The sequence below is a fragment of the Colius striatus genome, chromosome 11 (assembly GCF_028858725.1).
Source record: "Colius striatus isolate bColStr4 chromosome 11, bColStr4.1.hap1, whole genome shotgun sequence".
Taxonomy (NCBI): Eukaryota; Metazoa; Chordata; class Aves; order Coliiformes; family Coliidae; genus Colius; species Colius striatus.
Genome location: NC_084769.1, coordinates 12,611,420 through 12,625,406, shown reverse-complemented (window position 1 = coordinate 12,625,406; position 13,987 = coordinate 12,611,420). Strand labels below are relative to the sequence as shown.

Below are 13,987 nucleotides of genomic sequence, written 5' to 3'. Positions count from 1 at the left end.
TAATTTATGCTCGCTAAAATACAGGCAAAATTGGTGCTTGGCTATTAATTTTCTATGATGGAGAAAAGAAAGAGTAAGAAAGGATTTAGAGAGTCATCTGCTTTAGAAGCTTGTTTAAGAATGAACTGCATTTTTTTTCATAAAGAACCAGAATCAATCCTTTGCATAAGATAACTTCATTTACTCACCATATTTTATAAATAAGTTGTATTCTAGACTAAAAGTATAAATTTTATGGAATTAAGTAACAGAAAGGAAGAAGTGAAGCACCTTGAGCAAGGAATAATAATGCAGTTTTTTCAACAATGATGTGATGTGTGAGGATGAACAGGTTAAAGAGGTGCCATACAGTATCATTACACAGAGAGTCCTTACAGGGGCCAAGGCAGAACAGGTCAGTGCTGAAGAGTATTTGATGATCCATGAACCTGCAGCATGTTAAGCCCCTCCGTTCCCAAGTTCTGTATTGAACACAAGACATGGCATGGCTACAGGAAAGTAAGAGGTAATCTTCAACATGAGTTGTGTGCAAGTGTCTCTCTGCCAACAGCTATTTTCTTTAACAAACAAGAGAGTCCCAGCCTCGGGAAGGTGATAGATACTTGAGCTGAAGAGTAAAGAGAAGGTCTTGGTGGCAAGACAAATAGCAAGATGAAATGAAACAAGTTTGAAATGAAGCCATGGATTATAGCATAGAGCGTATTGCTTTAGTTATTGAAAGAGTTGGTTAAAAAAAAACACCACAATATCTTGGTATCAAATTAATTTGGCAAAATTGTTCATTTAATGACACTGTGGATATAAAAAATATTCTTTTTAGAGTTATCTTAAATATTCATAATGTATCCATCAATGGCATTTGGCCTTACTTTATAGAAAAAAGTAATTTCCTGGAAAGGGCAGGGACTACTGCATGGCCCTTCTGCCTTAACATAAAGAATTCATTATATTCCTGCTGTCAAACAAGAGAAAGTGACTGTGACTGCAGGACTCTCATTCACTGCCTCCCTCAGTGACTCAACTTCTCTTTGCCTAAGCTTTTTCCCTGGTAAAAAGGGCGTTTGTTCACCTAGGAATCAAAAGACAAGGTGATGGGTTTGATATAGCTGGATAAAATAACACAACTTTAACACAAAATAACACAACTTTTTTGTAAATTCTTCTTCTGGTCTTTTACATGTGCTACTAAATGTATGCAAGCAAGACAGGTTTAGTTGATTCTTGTCTTTCTTACCGCAGCCTTTCACTTTCTGCACAAGCTTCCTCCCTTTTCAATAGTCTTGAAAAACAAGAAGAGTTTACTCATATCCCACTGTGTGATCCACACATCAATGTGTTCTTACCACCTGGTTTCATACCAGCCAGAAAACTGGCTTTTTCCATTTGCTCCTGTGTTTGGGTTAGAAAAGATCTTTGAGATCATCAGTTATGAGACAGGGGCCTGATTAAGGTCACCAGTTCTCAAAGACACAAGTTTAGCCTACAAGTGAAGTTTCTAGGAGTCTTGCTGAAGTGGGATATAGCTAGTCTTGTGGGTAGAAATTCAAAGCTGAATATATTTTAAGAATATCTCCAGTTCTTATCAAGGTTTAGCTACTGCTGAGTTCAGCTGAGACAATGTTCAGTTGAATGGTGGATGTTGTTTGAGGGTGGGTAATGGACAAGATCTGAGCTTTGAAATTATAGCCACCAACATGCTAAACTAGTGTCTGACTGTTTATCAGATACAGCTCAATATTTCATTACAATGTTTAAATCTCAGTCTTTATAAAAAAACACAAACCAGAAATGTAGAAGGATCTGGGAGAAAAGCAAATACAACCTTTGAAACTCTCTGTGAAACAAAGGGGCCAGCAAAATACGAAGAGTTCTGTAACATTTTGGAAATTAATAGCAGGCCATTTTTATCAAATAAATGCTGTTGTAGCTGAAACAACACAGATTGCAGCCACATTTGTAGTTTTCTGTCTTACAGAGAAGCCAAAGTTTTTGGGGAAAGATCTTTCTACATCAATCTGCTTTGAAGTGCTTCCTTCCTACAATCATGATAATCTGTTCCAGAAACTGGTCATAATAAAAAACACAATTTCAAAGCAGTCTACAAAGCACATTTCTAAAAATGCTTTCAGTTACACCTCAATTGCAAATATGCCACTGAGCCACTTACTTTTTCATCGGAGAGGGTTGGCTGTGATAAGCATGCATTTTTCCTGATCCCCTGCCTTTTAATCATGTCTATCAAGTCGTTGTAACTGACAGACATGTTAGCTCTGCTATTCAAAACAAATAAGAGATGCCTAAATTATACCACCGCATTTTAAAGAGGTACTGTCAAGTTGAAAACCCGAGGCCAACTCATGCAGCCCTGACTCGGGTAGTATGGCAATTGCAAAAGCAAATAGTCCTTGCATAAGAACTGCAAGACATGAACTTTGGAGATTTTTTTAAATAAAAAATCTGATCTTAACTTACATAAATGGAAATTTTGCTACTGATGGCCCTTGGTGCAAGATCAGATTCTTTTCTCTTCTACAAATATTTTAGACCATTAGAACTGCAGAAAAGTTTTTACAATATTAATTTAAACCTTTGATTCTACCAGGTAGAAGTCTGCATGTAAATAATCTCGCTGGCTCAGGTCCTTGTGATAACACTTCACTAAAGCACTTCAGGAGTTCATTTGGTCTATTTGTGGAGAAAAGTTTTAGTCAATCCAAGTAAAAACTTCAGAGGGTTTTTTTTTCCTTCCTCAGTAGAATCAGCTTGGGAAAGGAAAACAAAAGTAAGCCTCATTATTTTACTTCTGTTTCTAATCAATTGCTTCTGCATCTCATACTCAAATATTTGGGAAGCTTAAAACTCAAGAGAACTAGAGATCTCGTGTTGGATTTTGTTTTCATTAAAATTTCTCCTGGTTCCAGGTTTTGCAACAGGATAATTTTGCAGACCTAATTTTGGAGAGGGCCTCTGGACAGATACCATACCTATGCAGTCCTTTCCCATAGGTACAAACTTGCCTCTGAGTCTTTGAACTCACACTACTAGTCTTCAGTCAAGCACAACCACAGCTCTTCAGTGGGGCTGCACTAGTGTATCTCTTGCACTTTTCATGGACGTCCAAGTCCTTTGAGAGCTTTGTAAATGGATAGCAGATCAGGCTGCCAGAAAACTAAGTGTTTTTGTTAAAAGATAATATCTTTCCAAACTAAAAACAGAAACTGCACTACTTAAGAGAAGGTTCTCATCCTCTCAGACCACAAGTATCACAGTTAAGTTTAGTTCAGCCCAACCATACACTAGTATGACTTTTGGAAATAGTTTAAGTGGGTTTGCCTTCTGTTAGCAATCAAGAACTCAGGCCAGTAAATTCTCATCCACAGGTCATTTCACTGATGAATAACACTTCATGCTTTTGTATAGATTGCAAAAGTGAGTTTTATTCTGCAAACTCAGTTCTTACACTTGCAAGAACAGAATGGCTTGCTCACCAGAAATTCAACCTGAAATCTGCCCACAGTTAGTTTAAAGTGTCTCTTCGCTTTGCCTACATTGCAGTGCTTGTGAGTGAAAGAGAGAATCTGGTTACGCCTGGGCAAAGTGCAAACTGATGTTTTGACATTTCCCTTTCAGAGAGCTCCTCTGATACAACACTGCTCTCCTTTACAAGCAATCCTGCTGCTGCAGTCCCTACACACCTCCCAAGCACCTTCCTCTGCCAATGAAAACCCACTATTGCCTTTTACCACTACAGCTACTCCAGTTCTTCACCAGGCATGTATCACACCAGGTTTCTCATGCCAAGAGCATCCTATACCACTATCCCTATTTTTTCCCTTCTAGCTTGATAGTTCTTATCTCTTGCTATCTATCTGCTCAGTTTTGCTCTGCAATCTCTGCTGTTCCAGTTCTCCCAAACCTTTGCAGCTAACCTCTGTAGCTGTCAGCACTACTATCTTCTTTGGCCAGTAGCATCCTTCAAAAGTGCTCAAAGAACCATCAGGCAATTCAAAAAAACACAGGGGAGTCCAGTATTATACTGAAATATCAGAGAAATTAAGAGATGACTTGATTGCAGTTCGCAAGTACTTCCACAGCAAGAAAATGCTCTCTCCAGATAAGAGCACAACAGCACAAAGAACCTAACGACTGAAAAACTAAGAGGCAACATAGTCACAAGGGCTGCTGAATTTAAACACCTAACCAAGAACTGCAGGGTGTTCTCTTCATTCGTGGATATTGAAACGAAAATTGGATACTTGTTTAGAGTAGTTGGCCACCTTGGACAGGAACTGGGCATGCTTTCAGGGAAGACAGATAAAGTGACTGAAGAAATCTTTCTGGAGTTATCATACATCACTGCGGGAGAAGGACTAGATGGGGAAAGAACCCCAGGAATCAAAAGTAAAATGTAAACTAAAGGATGAGATGCTAAAAACCCAGCTCATGTGTTCTTTCACAAGTCAATGTTCTTCACTTGAGTAAAGATCAAATTACCTCAGAAAAGATTGCCTCCCTGAAGCATATCATCTGCAGATCCGCCAATAAGTTTTCAATGAAAAACTGAATTTAAGTTTGTCAGCCTTGATACACTTTGTCTTTATGAAACTAGGAACAAAAAATAATATTGGGAGTAATCTTATCCAGTGGTCTCTACTAATTGAGGATTTTGGATGCCTTAGCATATAAACTTTACAGAGAGATTCTTGGCAAAGAAGAATGGCATTGTAACTTCAGCCTTCTTAAAATGAACTCGCACCAGCTATTCTCAGTAGTACCATCATTATCTGTGAAACTCTGCTCAAATGAAGAATCAATAAATAAATATGAAGAAGAAATTTAGAGGAAAAGATGAAGCTCTATTAGCATTCCAGGAGTATAATAAACTCATAATTCTCCAAGGCAAAGCAGTGAAGCCTGGATTTGCAAAGCAACCACAGAAAAGGAGGTGTGCAAAGCTTGTTCCAAATATAAGTTGGTTTAATATTTCAAAGACCCATTAGAGGCAACACATAGCATTAACAATATTATGGCTCGTATTCCTCATGTACAATCCTAGACAAATACAGAAGGTATCTAGTAAATTACTCTCTTGGGAACAATTTCTGTTGGTTAAAGAGGAAAATGTTCAATTTTAAAGATGTTAATCACTTGATTTTGTTTTAATTCAGTCTGTACAGATGCACATCGGACATGCATATAAAAATACAAAATACAGGAATGATCACTAGTTCATCTTCAAAATGTTGGAGCCAATTCTGTACCTGTGATTAGGGTACTTTTCTTTCAAACTATGGTCATACAAACTTGAAATTAACTGCTTCGGTGAGTAAAGGATTTGCACAAACAAGTTATCTGCTGGCAACGTTTAGCAAGAAGATAAATGCCTAGTCTTGTAAGGCACGAGTCTAGGGCTCTCATGCAGGAAAGCAATGAGATGAAACATTTCATTTGTAGGATCTAACTACATATTTACAATTAACTATGTGAATAAGTGTTTTCAGGGGTTGTAACTTTGCCTCTGCCACTAATGCACTCCATGTCCTTGAGCAAGTCACATAAAACCAGACTTTTCACAGGCCTCAAAGTCTAATTTGTACTGATTTCAGTCACTGGCAATCCTACTTGGCACCTATCTGCATTGTTACGCTTCATAGTACCTTTAACAGACGAGCACAAATTTCTCCAGAGCATAGCCCTTTTATGCCTCGGTTTCTCCCCCTGATGATCATTACTTTTGTTTGCTAAGCAAGGTTGTCAAAATGAAAATACGGGTAAGTGATACTATTATATCACTTGATTATCCTCACAAGCAGAAACAGTACAATTCTTTGTAATTTGTATTATGTGTTACCTGACATCATCCATCAGTACTGGAGCAGCCTATAGTTACAGTGCATAGTCCTATTTTGTTCATGTTGAATAAAGTAGCAACCTTTATCCTACCACAAGCCACTAATGATATTCTTTCCCCTGTTGCCTTTTATTTTAAGTAGGTGGTTACTAGCTGCAATTACAACAAAAAGCTAAGCTCTGTTAGACTGGAGGAGCACCTTGGACACAGGCAGAAACTGTCTCAACTTTTTATTTTTCATGAAAATGCCCTTCACGTGTGGAGTGGACCCCAGAAATGTCAGAGAGTGAAATATTAAGTGATGTATAAATATAGACTGATTGTCCTGTCTAAACCATGTGTTTGAAAATCTCCTTCTGGCAGACAATCATCTTCAATCAGGAAGAGAGTGCAGAGAAAAGTATGTGAGGCAGGGCAGGGGGATCTGTAATCACTCTAACAAACTTTTGAGACCTAGCCAATTTTTCCTTCTCTACATTATACATATACAGGCTCCAAAAGGCATCTCTTTCTATGTTCCTGAGTTTACTATATTATCCTGTCAAAATAAGTTATCCAGAGTGAACTTCCTACCCTTTCCTTTCATGTCTTCTTATTTTCTCCCACTCTAATCTTTGATCTATTGTATATCATACGAGATAAAAAAGTAACCTTTAGCTCAAAAAGCAGGCTGAACAACTTCCACGTAGCCAGACAACACAGCAAAGCTATTAAACCTGCCCAACATGCCATCTGCAGTCAGCAACCTCTTCCCTTAGAAGGCTGGCCCCAAAGCATTCCCAGATTTAGTTCCTAATCCTACAGATGATCCCAGCACTCATTCAAAGGTTACTATGAATCTACACAGCCAGGTAAACTTGTTGGCCCAAATTCTGTTGCAAGAATGAGAATGTGGCCACAGTCTCACCAGAGTTTGTTTCCTGTCCCTTGAGATGACATTAACTAGTATAACTGTCACAGCCATATTTTAGAAACACCAATTTGATCTCTGAGGCAGGACACTTCCATACGATGTAAGAAATTTTCATTCTGTTATCCTTTCAAATAAACTTAAAGATATTTTTTTCATTTTTGCTCTACATCAGTAACCTGCACAAGGTTTGCACTTGAAATGAAAAATACTACTTTTAAAATGACAAACACTGCACACAAGACATTCTTTACCATTAAAAAAATCCCTTTCTGTCTATGGAGGAGCATAATTCATTCACCAATACAGGCACCCGCATTTTCTCCAGGGAGTTTCACAAACTCACATGCACTCCCAACACTAAATTTTGCATTTCAATCTAGGCATTAGCTATAAAAGATGTGTAAAACCTTATGTAGTCAGACAGAAGTTGTTCTCTATTGGCTAAATAATAAGCATCTTAGGTGGCTCCAGGGTATAAAATTATTCCAAAAGGGGTGTGGAAAAAAATTACACTGCATAAATTGATTCCAGATCCACCTGTTCCAGGTGCCAGCAAATATATTTTGTTAAAGCCATCTGCTTGTCTTAAAAGCTAACAGTTTCTGAAGACTATGGCACAAGCAATCTGCAAAATATGCAAGCTTCAGAAGCCACAAACCCTGAAACTGCAACTGACTTATAGATCATCTACATAGGACTTAGCCTGGCTGTTCTACAGACCCGCAGAGAGCCTCTCTGCTTAACACCTGAGCATATCCAGCATCAGGGTATGTCCTCCACAGCACAGAGGGTTTGAGGCTACTGAAGGAACCATTTGGCATCACCAGATCCTGACAAGCTATTCCCAGTTACGGAGGCTGCCTCATGCGTTTATAGTTATGATTAAGCTTTTGGTTGCAGCACAATATTTGGCAGAGATAAAACCGATGACCATGGGTTTTCTCTGCAGGTTGCTACATCTCAGCTGATCGTGTGTTTCTGCACAATGGATAAAGTCAAACCTTTGAAGCTAGCACTCTGCAATTTATTTGGCTTCCAGCAATAGCCTAATAGGGAACACGTTATACATTGAGACTGGCAAGCCCATAAGCGTTTAGCTTGCTCAACAAAGCAAGTGACCCACAGAGGTCAGACACAGCTACAGTTTGTGTTTATCAGGGTCTGATCATGTAGGGTGCTGTTTCCCAGAGACACGTTAAAAGGAATGAAGAACATGTAAGCACCTTGTAAGATCAAGCTCCTTCACAGCAGCTTCTGGGAAGAAAATATCCTGTGCTTTCTCCACAAATGACCCCTTACAGAAGAACAATGAAATTACACAGATGGTTTATAAATTCCCAAGGTGTTCACAACTGATTTGGGGATTAAGATTAGTAATCAGTCTGTTTACTTATGATCTTATTTAAAGCTCACCAAAAAGTAAATAAAGACACACCAGTCCTTAACCAGCACAGTGCTTTGGTATATGCTTAATTATAAGCACATGAATAGCCCTGTCACCAATTCAGAGTCATACTCTGTAACTTGGTAACATCTTTCACATGCAAATTACCTCCCAGGCTTATTACATTCCAAAAGAAAACAAACCCATTTGGTTTGTAGATACATACTTGATAGCAGTAATACCTCTAGAGTATCACTACTCATACATTCATCATCAGAAAATCACTTTGAGTGGGTTTGTGTGGACCTTAAAAATTTGTTGTCCAAGTGTTGAAGTAGAGGCAACTTTGGGAGTCGCAGTGCTGTAGTCAAGGAGACCTTGCATACTGAAAGTCAGTTGTGCTGTCGGAGCTCTGCTGCTTTGCTCACACAGTTTGAGCCTGGGGTAAGGAGTAACTGATGTCATGAAGTATTTTTTGGACAACAATGCAAACAGAGGTGAAATAAATACTGAGGCTAACCATGCTTGAAGAATAATCTCCAGCAAGTAAGGCAACATCCACACACGTTGCAGGCTCAAATACCTGTGCAAGTCTTCTATTTCATATTCAGACAGCTCACACTGAAACTAATGCAAACTGCCACCATGGACAGAGATGGGATGAGTGCTGGCACTGGGCATGCTGGAAGAGTCAGCAGCCCACAGCACGAAAGGAAGAAAAACAATCCCTACAATAAGACTAGCTGACATGTTCCCTTCAGTTAGTTGAGGTTTTTCATCTTTGAAAAGAAAAAAGGCAACAGAAGATAAGAGAATTGTTGACTTTGAGAAGTCAACAACACTCATATTTGGACACAGCCCATTTCAAGGCACAGCAGGATAGTGCTATAATACTCCACGGTTTGTCTCATTGACTAAATCACGAGTATTCAACCTAAAACAGTGGCAGCTCACCTTCACAGTATCCAGTCTGTAAAAGGCAAGTCCATCACTTCAGAGTGAGTTCACAATCTCAGCATGACTGGTTGGTTACGGTGTATCCGCTGCACAAGGAATGCCAGCGCATTTCACCTCTAGAGAACTGTTCTGAATTGCCTCCATCGCTATCTGCAGATGATTAGACTTCCCTTTTTCCAGTTTTACACCAGAAAGTATCTGGTTGGGCCTGATCTGAAGTGAGGCAAATCCAGGTGCAGATTTCACACCAGACTGCACCTAAACTCTGTATCTTGGCACTGCTTTGGCCATGGAACACCTTCACATCACTATGGCAGACTCCTCATGCTTCACCATCTCCCCTGTCTCTTGGGGACAGTCTGCACTTGCTACTACAGGTCTTGCCATGATGGTAGTAAGCAACATTTAAGAGATATAACAAAGCTGGAGTCTGGTGTATGGCTTTCTGATGACAGACATTTGGTAAAATGACCCATAGCTCTTAGTAAAAAATTAATTAAGAAACACTAATCTAATGATTCCAGGCATATAGATAAATAAAAGGTGAAAAGGCTTTTAAATGCATTCTAAACCAAACATTTTATAAGTCAGATCAATATATTTGTCTAGGCTGAAAACAAATGAGTTCTCAAATAAAGTTAAATTTAAAGAAAAAAATGTTTGCTTTTCTTACTACAGGAAACAGTGATGACAGTTCCTTGGAGGGCATTTATATCAGCAGCAATCTAAAGCTAGGGCTTCATCATGCTCTCCTTAACATTAGCAGAGCAAGAACAGGTTACTGCTGTCAGCCTACTTAAGGTTAACAAAAGTAGCTTTGCAATCATACAGCATTGTCCTTAATTTCCAAGCTTTCACTGGTCAAACCTGCACGTGGAAGGGACACAACCACAAAGTAAAACAATGACAGCTTTGATGCTGCATCTTTTATGCAGTCAGTTAACCTCCCTGATGTCTTTACAAGGAATCACCTGATTAAGGGCTACCTGAGAACACCCTAAATTCACGGATCCCAGTAGAGCCAGCACACTTTGGTACTTCAGGCAGAAAAGCAGCCAGGAGCAGAGTGCTCTGTGGTACTGTTTGATGCTGCCCCCTTTTGCCAAACAGTAAGTCAACAGCCTAGACTGCACACAGAAACTTTTCAGGTCATGTATTTGTTTTCAGAAAAAACATATTCATGCAGATGGTCCTATTTAACCCTATCATGAGTGCTCACATGATTATTAATCCTGACTAAAATAGAAATCCATTGTTCAAGTCACACAGAGTGAGATTGCTCTCCAGGAACATTTCCTCTACCAAGGATCCATCATGTCTCAGCCCAAGTCAAGCAGAACTTTTACAACTGACTCCAAGGTAAGAAGCAAAGACTTTATAGTCTGGGTGTATGTTCCCCCAAGTCAGTTGTCTTTCTGCAGAATAAAGGGCAACCATACTGGATGACCAAAGCCATTTTGTTTGGGCACTCAGTTCATCTTACTGCAAAGCAACTAAAATCCCATAGCACCACTTGCATCGAGTTTCTAGCAGGCCACACATTTACCTACTGAACCCATCCCCACGCTATCTTCTTGAGTCTATATGAACTGATCAGGGCCACCTTGTTAAAAGTCATTCCCCACACAGACCCTCATCCCCTACATCTCTCTGTTCAAATCTTTTGTCTTGCAGGATTGTGCTTTTTCACTCACTGGAGTTTGCACATTTTCTTCTCCCTGATTGCCCCAGCTCTTTGCGGGAAGGGAGGGAGGTCACAGAGGGCAGCCACTGCCAATTCCATCAGCCCAACAGGCTGGGGGGATGAACAAAGCAAATATCTATATTCTGAATAGCAGGATCTCTCTCTCCCTCATGACTTCAGGATTAACATGTCCCTGACAGGAGAGGACAAATACTTAGCCTCTCCAAGGAAAGAAAGCAAGATAGAAAGAAAAAAAGGAGCAAAAGCCTCCAATTACTGAAAATGCAAAAGGCGTAACATAAAATGTTAAGATCCCCTACTATAGCCTGTCCAGTGCAGAGTCTATTTATCATCCAATCTGAACAAAAAAGTTTCAGTCCAAAAGGAAGACAAAATGAAAAAAATACGGATGGTTCAAGTGGCTGTTTAAAAAATGAAATCTCTATTAAAAATGGTTAAACACTAGCAGGACTTTTTTTCCTTTCCCATTGCCGTCTTCTCTGCCGTTTATGACCAGATTTCCCCCTTGGGTGCTTACAAATCACACATATAATCAAGAGAGCACTTTTCTGTATGAGTAGCTTGTTCCAGATACTCTCACTCCTCCTCCTTGCCTTCACTCACCCGGGATCTCTACTGATCTCAAACAGCAGTAAGAATCAAAGCCCACTGTAACTTTTAGCTTAGTTGGTTTCTATTTTGTTCACAGTGCAGTCAGCTTGGGGTCTCAGCCTACCACTGAACCCATCCAGAGGCAAAGAGAGATACTTCTTGACATGCAGACTATAATTTAGGAAAAGAAGTATTTTCTGTAATGAGAGGGAACATTTACACAACAACAACAAAAAAATGAACCTTTACTATGGTCCCAAACTGATATATCCATACATGAGCAGCTCAAGGGGAAAAAAAAAAAAAAAAGAAAGAAAAAGAATAAATTTAAAGCCCAACCAAAAGTAAAAACAAATGATAAACCACTCCAGGACCTGGCATCTACAGTGTTTGGAGACCTTTTTTAAGGACAGGAAAATATCCAAGAGTCTAAACTGAGCCAGCAAAGGACGGTGAACCTTTAGGACATAGATACTCCTCCATACTTATGCTCCACCTAAAAGCCCATGACCAGACAGGTTCAGTACCGACTTGGTAAGCACACCTTTTGTTTGTTTCCTCTGAGGCGTAACAGTAAGCGTGCTCCTGGGCAGCACTGGGAAGCAGATGGTAGTGCGGGAAAATACAGATCTCCAACTTTCGGTGTGGGTGTTGGAGCTGGATCGACAAAGGTTGTTTCTGGGAATCCTCCCCCCCACCTAAGTTTCTAACAATACACGGAGCTAAGGAACCGCACAAGGCTCTCTGCTTCCCTCTCCCTCTCCCCTTCGCTTTTGATCTCCATCAGGACGTGAGCTGAAATTTAATGGGCCACCCCTACCACAAAGACACATTGCCATCTGAAAAAAAAAAAAATCATTAATATCCCTTAGTCTAGGCTATCCGGCTGCCCATGGCTGCAACCCCTTCCCTCTCGCCACAGCCCCGCTCAGCGGGTTTTAGGAAGAGCTGGAAGGCGAGGAGGAGAGAAAGAGGAAAGAAACCACCTCCGCTGCCACCTCCTAGCTAACGTCCTCTCCGGCGCGGCCGGACCGCAAGAACAGCGACAAAATACAAAAAAAGAAAAAGAAGAAAAAGAAAAAAAAAGATGAAAAAAAGCCCCTTTCGCCCCACGGTCCGCGGGGAGCAGGACGGGGGCTCGGTGAGCGCCGGGCACCAATCCCTCCCACCCCGCGGGGTGCCCCCGGCCTCTCCATCACCCCCCGGCTCTGCCCCGCGCTGACCGCCGCAGGGCTGCACCGGGGGCGGCGGAGCCGCGCAGCAGCCCGGGGCTCTCCCCATTTCTCTGGGATCCCCATCCCAGCGCCGCCCGCTCCTCCCGGACCCTCCCCCCCTCCCGCCGCCCCCTTCCCTCGCCAAGTTGGGAAGTTTGCGCGCCCCTCGCCCCGCGGCCGGACCCGCCGCCCGACCCCCGGCCTGCCGCCGCGCTGCGCTTACGGGGTGGCCGCCGGGCTCCCGGTGCGAGGCTCACCGGCGCATCGCGCTCCGGCTGCCGCAGGAGCGGGGGCAGCCGCGGCTCGGCGCGGCTCGGCTCGGCGTGGCTCGGCGGAGCTGACGGCGCGGGGCGAGCAGGCGGGCGGAGCGGTGGCTCTCCCCAGCCCGGCGCTCAGGGACCGCCGCCTCGGGCCATGCGAGCGGCTGCGGGCAGCGTCCCCGCGGCGCGGCCGGAGTTGGGACTGAAGTCCTCCCCTGCGCTCCGCTGTCTCTTCCAGGAGGCTCCTATCAGCACGGCTTCAACTCTTTCCATCGGAGACCGGGGAGGAGGAGGGGGAGGAGGCGGAGGAGGAGGAGGTAGGGAAGGAGGAGGGAGCTAGGGACTGGCAGCCCCAACTCGCGCTGATGTCAACTAATATATTCAAAGTTCAACGGGGCATTTCTTCGCAGGCGAATCGCTCTCGCCGCCCTCGCCGTCGCTCGCAGCCGGTCAGCCCTGGCCGGCGGGGAGTCCCGCTAAGCACGGCGGCGACCCGGGGTCAGGCGCCCTGCGGCTGGCAGGGGGCTCGGGGATAGGGGGATGGCGCACTTTTCGGGCGGGCAGGTTCAAGTGCTGCCGGCGTGGGAAGGGCTGAGGGTGGAGAAGAAGCACCAGTCCGAGAGTGAGGATAAGAGCCAGCGGCCCAGCGATGTTTGTATTTAAATTCACTCCCTTCCCTCCCTGTTGAAAGGGGAAGAGCCAGCAGTGTTGCTGGGGATGGGGAATGGGATGCGATGGGAGCGGGGAGAAGAGGAGCCGCCTGGCTGGGGCTTCAAGTCACATCGCGGGCCTTTCGGCCGGGCTACAGAGCTGCCGTGCAGACCCCGCGGCAGCGGCCGCCCGGAGCCGTCTCCCAGCAGGGCTGGCAGCGAGCCCTGGGCGCAGCGCAGCCCCCTCCCGCCCGCGGCGGCTCCCCTCACCCGGGGCTGAGGCTGACTCTCCCCGCCGCGATGTCTCCTTGCTCGCCGAGGTCGAACGGAGTCGAAATGAACCTGGGGAGGGAAGCGGCAAAGTTTTCTCACGCCGAAGCGGAGATGGCGGCGGAAAACCCGCGGCCAGGTGCGGAGGTGGCGCGGAAGGGAGAAGCAGCGCCGCTGTGCGCTGCCCAGCGG

The 13,987-nt window shown here is 43.3% G+C and overlaps 1 protein-coding gene across 2 annotated transcripts in view; it reads right to left on the bottom strand.

The window, feature by feature from the left end:
• SEMA5B (semaphorin 5B) overlaps window positions 1-12,889 on the bottom strand; it is a 276,815-nt gene extending 263,926 nt beyond the window's left edge. The window contains exon 1 of one of the 2 annotated variants that reach the window (XM_062005005.1): window positions 12,873-12,889. The gene's annotated coding sequence lies outside the window, so the exon portion shown is untranslated. Of the gene's footprint in view, window positions 1-12,838 lie in introns of both variants that reach the window. The other variant, XM_062005004.1, reaches the window with a different exon arrangement.
• Window positions 12,890-13,987: the final 1,098 nt, after the last annotated feature.